Source organism: Oncorhynchus gorbuscha, linkage group LG03, assembly GCF_021184085.1.
Source record: "Oncorhynchus gorbuscha isolate QuinsamMale2020 ecotype Even-year linkage group LG03, OgorEven_v1.0, whole genome shotgun sequence".
In the NCBI taxonomy this organism is placed as follows: Eukaryota; Metazoa; Chordata; class Actinopteri; order Salmoniformes; family Salmonidae; genus Oncorhynchus; species Oncorhynchus gorbuscha.
In genome coordinates, this window is record NC_060175.1 from 108112903 (window position 1) to 108121375 (window position 8473).

The following is an 8473-nucleotide window of genomic DNA, read 5'->3' on the forward strand; positions in this document are numbered from 1 at the left end:
CCAAAATTAAGCCTGCCCCACAACGTCATTTGCTTTTGGGTGACAGTGAGAGAACCTTTAGGGTGAGAAGCACAATTCGACCTCAGGTATGTTCCTAAGGTCCTTCCGATCCGTGCAAGTCTAACGTTGACCGTGTGGCATTAACCCTTAATAGTTAAAAGAAGGTGTTTACTTCAAAGAGTTTGCATTGACTTCTCTCCCCATAGGAATACATTGCCTGCACCCCTAAATTCAACCTGAAGCCTATATGGGTTATGAATGCCGTATGAACCTGTCTTTGGTAACAGTCCGTCAGGCCAGTATGAGGTCTACCTGTGTTGATTCTAAGCTTCCTGGACCAACCGGAAGTGGTTAAAATCACCCTAAAAGTGTTTTTCCATTACCTGCCTGCAGTTTGATAGACATAGTGCATTCAACCCTGTGTAAATCAGTCAATTCTTAACGTAAGGACTTAAAACTCAGGATTCTGTAAAAGCATACCCCAGTGAGGATATATGTTGACTTATAGCTTCCTGTGCCAACCGGATGTGCCTTAATTGGTGTCTCAAGGGCTGTTTTGAGGGGTTAAAAAAGTCAGATCTGTCCAAAACTTCATATGTGTGATTAGGCAACCCCCATGAACTGTAAATCAGTCATTTGTCCCATAAAATTTCAAAGGAAAACTAAATCACACAGACACACAACTTGGAAGGAGGGACGTATTGGGGTTTGTAGAGACAGACAGTGCCTCCAATAGTTAGCTTTGTTCGAGCTAAAAAAGAACCGTCAGACCTAGAGTTCCGAAACTTTAGAAACCTGTTCTAGACCGCGGGTCGATAGTGCGTGGTGAGTTAGGTGGCTCTAGAAGGTTCTCGGACCGAGAAATAGCCTCGTACATTTGCAATGACTTCAATTCATTTTGACCATTACGAAAATGGCGACATTTAGAAAAGTCTCAGAGACACAAGACTAGGTGCATTGAAACCGGCTCGGCCCATAGAGACGGACCCCAACGTTTCGGTCCGATAGCTCATTCAAGGACCCCATAGTAATGCATTGAAAAAATTGGATTTTCAGCACCAATTAGGGTTTTACTCGGGCACCGAAGGACCTATCGAGCCGAATCTCGGGATTCGGGGTCGCCTCACATAGGCCTTCACATAATGTCCGACCTGGACCCGCAGCTAGAACGTAACTATGTGTTTTACGTTTTTATTATGTTTTAAACTAAAGGCGCTGTGAATTATGGGCCTGCTCTGACATATGTGATAGTTGGCTTCTAAATGAGTTGGAAAAAGTGGGTTTGGTGTCAATTGGTATCAGTTTGGTGTCAGAATGACATCTAATTGACTGATGGACACTGATTTGCTAGTTGACTTTTCTACATTAGCAATATGTTTAAACGGAGAGGGACCATCACCAAAATGCCATTCTGAAATCAACACAAAAAATGGCATCACCATAGTCTCCAGACTGTGCCGAGTTCAACGAGACGCCCCGCTTGACCGTAGCTCGCTCTGAGTGCATTGACCTTGAAAAAAAGCAGAACCAAAATGAAGCCTGGCCCTTAATGTCATTTGGTTTTGGGTGACAGTGAGAGAACCGTTAGGGTGAGAAGCACAATTCGACCTCAGGTACGTTTCTAAGGTCCTCCCGATCCGTGCAAGCCTAACCTTGACCCTGTGGCATTAACCCTTAACAGTTAAAATAAGGTGTTTACATCAAAGAGTTTGCATTGACTTCTCTCCCCATAGGAATACATTGCCTGCACCTCTAAATTCAACCTGAAGCCTATGTGGGTTATGAATGCCTAATGAACCTGTCTTCTATGACAGTCCATCAGACCACTATGAGGTCTACCTGTGTCGATTATAAGCTTCCTGGAGCAAACGGAAGTGGTTAAATTGACCCAAAAGGTGTTTTGATGTACATAACCTTCAAAGGTGAAAATGACTACATTCAACACTGTGTAGATCGTAGATCAGTCAATTCTTAATTTAAAGACTTAAAACTCAGGATTCTGTAAGTTTCTATGTCAATCAAGACATGGGTTTACTTATAGCTTCCTGTGCCAACCGGAAGTGCCTTTAATGGTGTCACAGTGGCAGTTTCCAAGGGTTAAAAAGGTCATATCTTTTCAAAACTTCATATGTGTGACTAGGTAACCCTCATGAACTGTAAATCAGTCATTTTTCCCATAAAATTTCAAAGGAAAACTAAATCACACATACACACAGCTTGGAAGTAGGGACCCATTGAGGTGCGTACAGACATACACTGCCTGCATTAGTTAACCTTGTTGGAACTTTTAAAGAACCGTCAGACCTATAGTTCCGAAACTTTAGAATCCTGTTCTAGACCTCAGGTCGATAGTGCGTGGTGAGTTACGTGGCTCTAGACGGTTCTCGGACCGAGAAACAGCTTCGTACATTTGCAATGACTTCAATTCATTTTGACCATTACGAAAATGGCGACATTTAGAAATGTCTCAGAGACACAAGACTAGGTGCATTGCGACCGTCTCGGCCCATATAGACAGACCCCAACGTTTCTGTCCGATAGCTCATTCAAGGACCCCGTAGCAAGTCATGGAAAAAAGTGGATTTTCAGCACCAATTAGGGTTTTGACACCAAATGACCGATCGAGCCGAAACTTGGGATTCGGGGTCGCCTCAGCTAGGCCTACACGTAACATAAGAAATGGACCCGCAGCTAGAACGTAACTATGTGTTTTATGTTTTTTTAATGGTTTGAACAAAAGGCGTTGTGAATTTTGGGCCAGCTCTGAAGTATGTGATAGTTGGCTACTAAACAGGTTGGAAAAAGTGGGTGTCAGTTTAGTGTCAGTTTGTAAGAAATTTGACATGCTCGAAAATCCTGCAGAAATGCAAAATTGACAGGCCTGATGAACTCGGGATGGCCGGGCAGTGATAATTGTTCCTTTCCATCACTCGTTGTGTTGATTTCATCATGTCCATTTGTTTATGTTTTCTCACTTTTGCAAAGTCACTGTGCATTTGCAATGTGGTTCAATGGGCATGTACCATCACGATTTTGTCATGCTATAAAAATCCTGCAGGAATGCAAAATTGACTGGCCTGATGAACACAGGATGGCCTGGCAGAGATAGTTGTTCCTTTCCATCACTCGTTGTGTTGATTTCATCATGTCCATTTTGTGATGTTTTTTCACTATAGAATCATATTGCAAATGCACGTGCAACTAGTAACCCAAATATAAAAATATGGTTGTAAATGCATTTACCAGGACTCCTATTGTCCATGCCCGCTATGGGAGTACCCTACTACGGCCCTCTATCTATGGGGGCCGTCCTGAGTGCTTTATGGACTGTTTAAAATATTCTGATGGATACGCATTGTTGTGCAACTGGTGATTGAAAATAGGCACCTGGTAACCCAAAAATAAAAATATGGTTGTAAATGCATTCACCGGTCATTCTGATATTAATGCCCGCTATGGGAACACAGGATGGCCGGGCAGTGATAGTTGTTCCATTCCATCACTCGTTGTGTTGATTTCATCATGTCCATTTGGTGATGTTTTTTCACTATGCAATCATATTGCAAGTGCACGTGCATTTGCAATATGATTCAATGGGCATTTACCATATGAAATTTGACATGCTCAAAAATGCAAAATTGACTGGCCTGATGGACACAGGATGGCCGAGCAGTGAGAGTTGTACCTTTCCATCACTCGTTGTGTTGATTTCATCATGTCCATTTGTTTATGTTTTCTCACTTTTGCAAAGTCACTGTGCATTTGCAATATGGTTCAATGGGCAGGTACCATCACGAATTTGTCATGCTATAAAAATCCTGCAGGAATGTGAAATTGACTGGCCGGATGAACTCGGGATGGCTGGGCAGTGATTCTGGTTCATCTCAATGGCTCATTAGGGTTGATTTCAGAATGTCACTTTTGGTGATGGTACCTCACTGTTTAAACATATTGCAAATGGACAAGAGTCACCAGCAAGTCACCGTCCATCAGTCAATTAGATATCATTCTGACACCAAACTGATACCAATTGACACCAAACCCACTTTTTCCAACTCGTTTTGTAGCCAACTATCACATACTTCAGAGCTGGCCCAAAATTCACAACGCCTTCGGTTCAAACCATAAGAAAACCATAAAACACGTAGTTACGTTCTAGCTGCGGGTCCATTTCTTATGTTACGTGTAGACCTTGCTGAGGCGACCCCGAATCCCACGTTTCGGCTCGATCGGTCATTTGGTGTCCGAGCAAAACCCTTAATTGGTGCTGAAAATCCACTTTTTTCCATGACTTGCTACGGGGTCCTTGAATGAGCTATCGGACAGAAACGTTGGGGTCTGTCTATATGGGACGAGACGGTCGCAATGCACCTAGTCTTGCGACTCTGGGACATTTCTAAATGTCGCCATTTTCGTGATGCAAAAATGAATAGAAGTCATTGCAAATGTATGAAGCTGTTTCTCGGTCCGAGAACTGTCTAGAGCCACGTAACTCACCACGCACTATCGACCGGAGGTCTAGAACAGGATTCTAAAGTTCCGGAACTCTAGGTCCGACGGTTCTTTAAAAGTTCCAACAAGGTTAATTAATGCAGGCAGTGTATGTCTCTACAAACCCCAATGGGTCCCTACTTCCAAGCTGTGTGTGTGTGTGATTTAGGTTTCCTTTGAAAATTTACGGGGAAAATGACTGATTTACAGTTCATGGGGGTTGCCTAATCACATATATGAAGTTTTGGAAAGATCGGACTTTTTTAACCCCTCGAAACAGCCCAAGAGACACCAATTATGGCACTTCCGGTTGGCACAGGAAGCTGTAAGTCAAAACATATCCCCATTGGGGTATGCTTTTACAGAATCCTGAGTTTTAAGTCCTTACGTTAAGAATTGACTGATTTACACAGGGTTGAATGCACTATGTCTATCAAACTGCAGGCAGGGTATGGATAAACACTTTTAGGGTGATTTTAACCACTTCCGGTTGGTCCAGGAAGCTTAGAATCAACACAGGTAGACCTCATCGTGGTCTGATGGACTGTCATAGAAGACAGGTTCATTAGGCATTCATAGCCCACATAGGCTTCAGGTTGAATTTAGAGGTGCAGGCAATGTATTCCTATGGGGAGAGAAGTCAATGCAAACTCTTTGATGTAAACACCTTCTTTTAACTATTAAGGGTTAATGCCACACGGTCAAGGTTAGGCTTGCACGGATTGGGAGGACCTTAGGAATGTACCTGAGGTCGAATTGTGCTTCTCACCCTAACAGTTCTCTCACTGTCACCCAAAAGCAAATAACGTTGTGGGGCAGGCTTCATTTTAGGCCTATTTTTCTAATGGTCGCTGCGCTTAGACCAAGCGAGCTACGGTCAAGCGGGTTATCTCGTTGAACTCGGCACGGCCTAGAGATTATGTTTATGCCATTGCCTGCTCTCTGTGTCTTTGAGCACCGCACTTTATCACTCCATCCTTGCTGTGTGTGTGTGTGAGAGCTTTTCTTTGACATCTGCTGGGAGAAATGACTGATTTACAGTTTAGGAGGGTTACCTAGTCACACATATGAAGTTTTGGAGAGATGTGACTTTTCTAACCCTTCAAAACAGACAATGTGACCCAATTAAAGGCACTTCCGGTTGGCACAGGAAGCTATAAGTAAACACATGTCTTGATTGACATAGAAACTTACAGAATCCTGAGTTTTAAGTCTTTAAGTTAAGAATTGACTGATCTACGATCTACACAGGGTTGAATGTAGTCATTTTCACCTTTGAAGGTTATGTACATCAAAACACCTTTTGGGTCAATTTAACCACTTCCGGTTGCTCCAGGAAGCTTAGAATCGACACAGGTAGACCTCATAGTGGTCTGATGGACTGTCATAGACGACAGGTTCATAAGGCATTCATAACCTACATAGGGTTCAGGTTGAATTTAGAGGTGCAGGCAATGTATTCCTATGGGGAGAGAAGTCAATGCAAACTGTTTGATGTAAACACCTTCTTTTAACTGGTATGGGTTAATGCCACACGGTCAAGGTTAGGCTTGCACGGATCGGGAGGACCTCAGGTACGTTCCTGAGGTCGATTTGTGCTTCTCACCTTAACGGTTCTCTCACTGTCACCCAAAAGCAAATGACATTGAGGGCCAGCCTTCATTTTGGGCCTACTTTTCTAATGGTCGCTGTGCTTAGACCGAGCGAGCTACGGTCAAGCGGGGCATCTTGTTGAACTCGGCACGGCCTAGAGAATATGTAAATGCCATTGTAGGCTTTGTGTGTCTTTAAGCACCGCACTTTGTCACTCCATCCTTGCTGTGTGTGTGTTTCTGTGTGTGTGTGTGAGAGAGAGAGCTTTTCTTTGACATCTGTTGGGAGAAATGACTGACTTACAGTTTATGGGGGTTGCTTAATCACACATATGAAGTTTTGAAAAGATCTGACCTTTTTAACCCTTGGAAACTGCCACTGTGACACCATTTAAGGCACTTCCGGTTGGCACAGGAAGCTATAAATAAACTCATATCCTGATTGGGGTATGCCTTTACAGAATTCTGAGTTTTAAGTCTTTACGTTAAGAATTGAGTTATTTACGGAGGGTTTAGTGAGTGTGTGTTATTTCAGAAAATCATAGAAAATCACAGAAATCTCGCAGAGCTCCGCAGCACACTTTAAAAAGATTCGTAAGAACACCATGCAACTGGATCTGTAACCGTTGAAAAAAAACACCTATCCGTGAACATCACCAATCTGTCGTTGTACGATTTCTCTTAAATGACGATAGATAAATGGCTGGTTCTTTTTTTATTGACACCGGAGGCTCCTTGACTTTGGCGTGAAGTGGAAAAATAATTTCTCTATTTTCATTTTGGACCTTTAATCCCAGATAAATGGCCATAACTCAAAAACAGTTGAGGCCTAGACGCCATTTTGTTCGGGGCCAACTGGCTCTACTTCCCCTTAATATAATAGTTGTGTTCAAATATTGATACAACATGATTCTTCTACAAAGTCCTCCAATTAATGTAAATTTCCATGGAATTTGAAGCCTTTTCTATAAAGGCACGGATGGGATTTGAACCCACAGTCTTCGGTTTACGAGACCGACGCCTTACCACTTGGCCACCATGCCACACTATACTGCAACATATATATATATATATATATATATATATATATATATAAACATATACATACATATACATACATATACATACATATACATCCCCTCTGAGATTCCATCCCATTTAATTTGCAGATAAACGCAATATCAATACACTGTACTTTATATATACACCACTCCATTGAAACTACAATGAAATGATAGCAGCAATTCTTAAAACAGGTACGGACAGGGATCGAAAACATGAACTTCAGTTTTTGAAAATGATGCCATAAAAGTTTGCAACCATGCCACTTCTGTTCTATAAATGTACTAACATACCTTAAGGGAAGATTTCGGCAGTACCTGTATGGTTAGTGAAGAAGTCCATATTGCAAATGTACGGTCCCTTACTAGACGTCCGAAATCGTTTCTAAAATTCGCGGACGGCGTCGGGCCGAGCGGCAGGGCCGGACCTACCAGGAAGTCATCAAATGAACTTTGTCGGACATTCGGTTTCCGTTTTACAAAAATAATACGTTTTTGGTCATTTTTCCGCTGTCCCGGAATATCCCACAAGAGGGCATAAGCAATCATATTGCTATTGGACAAAACATCACGATTCACGACGGGGCCTTATCTCGAAAACTGAAAATATTTCGAAGCCGAAACTCGGTGAGCGTATGTTTGGCATAATGGGCAGTTGGCCCCGAACAAGATGGCGTCTAGGCCTCAACTGTTTTTGAGTTATGGCCATTTATCTGGGATTAAAGGTCCAAAATGAAAATAGAGAAATTATTTTTCCACTTCACGTCAAAGTCAAGGAGCCTCCGGTGTCAACAAAAAAGAACCAGCCATTTATCTATCGTCATTTAAGAGAAATCGTACAACGACACCTTGGTGATGTTCACGGATAGGTGTTTTTTTTCAACGGTTACAGATCCAGTTGCATGGTGTTCTTACGAATCTTTTTAAAGTGTGCTGCGGAGCTCTGCGAGATTTCTGTGATTTTCTATGATTTTCTGAAATAACACACACTCACTAAACCCTCCGTAAATAACTCAATTCTTAACGTAAAGACTTAAAACTCAGGATTCTGTAAAGGCATACCCCAATCAGGATATGAGTTTATTTATAGCTTCCTGTGCCAACCGGAAGTGCCTTAAATGGTGTCACAGTGGCAGTTTCCAAGGGTTAAAAAGGTCAGATCTTTTCAAAACTTCATATGTGTGATTAGGCAACCCCCATAAACTGTAAGTCAGTCATTTCTCCCAACAGATGTCAAAGAAAAGCTCTCTCTCTCACACACACACAGAAACACACACACAGCAAGGATGGAGTGACAAAGTGCGGTGCTTAAAGACACACAAAGCCTAA

General features: G+C 42.3%; 1 non-coding gene across 1 annotated transcript; it reads right to left on the reverse strand.

Moving 5' to 3' along the window:
* Positions 1 to 7054: 7054 nt before the first annotated feature.
* On the reverse strand, positions 7055 to 7126 carry trnat-cgu. The gene has a single exon. It is a non-coding gene; the product is annotated as a tRNA-Thr (tRNA).
* Positions 7127 to 8473: the final 1347 nt, after the last annotated feature.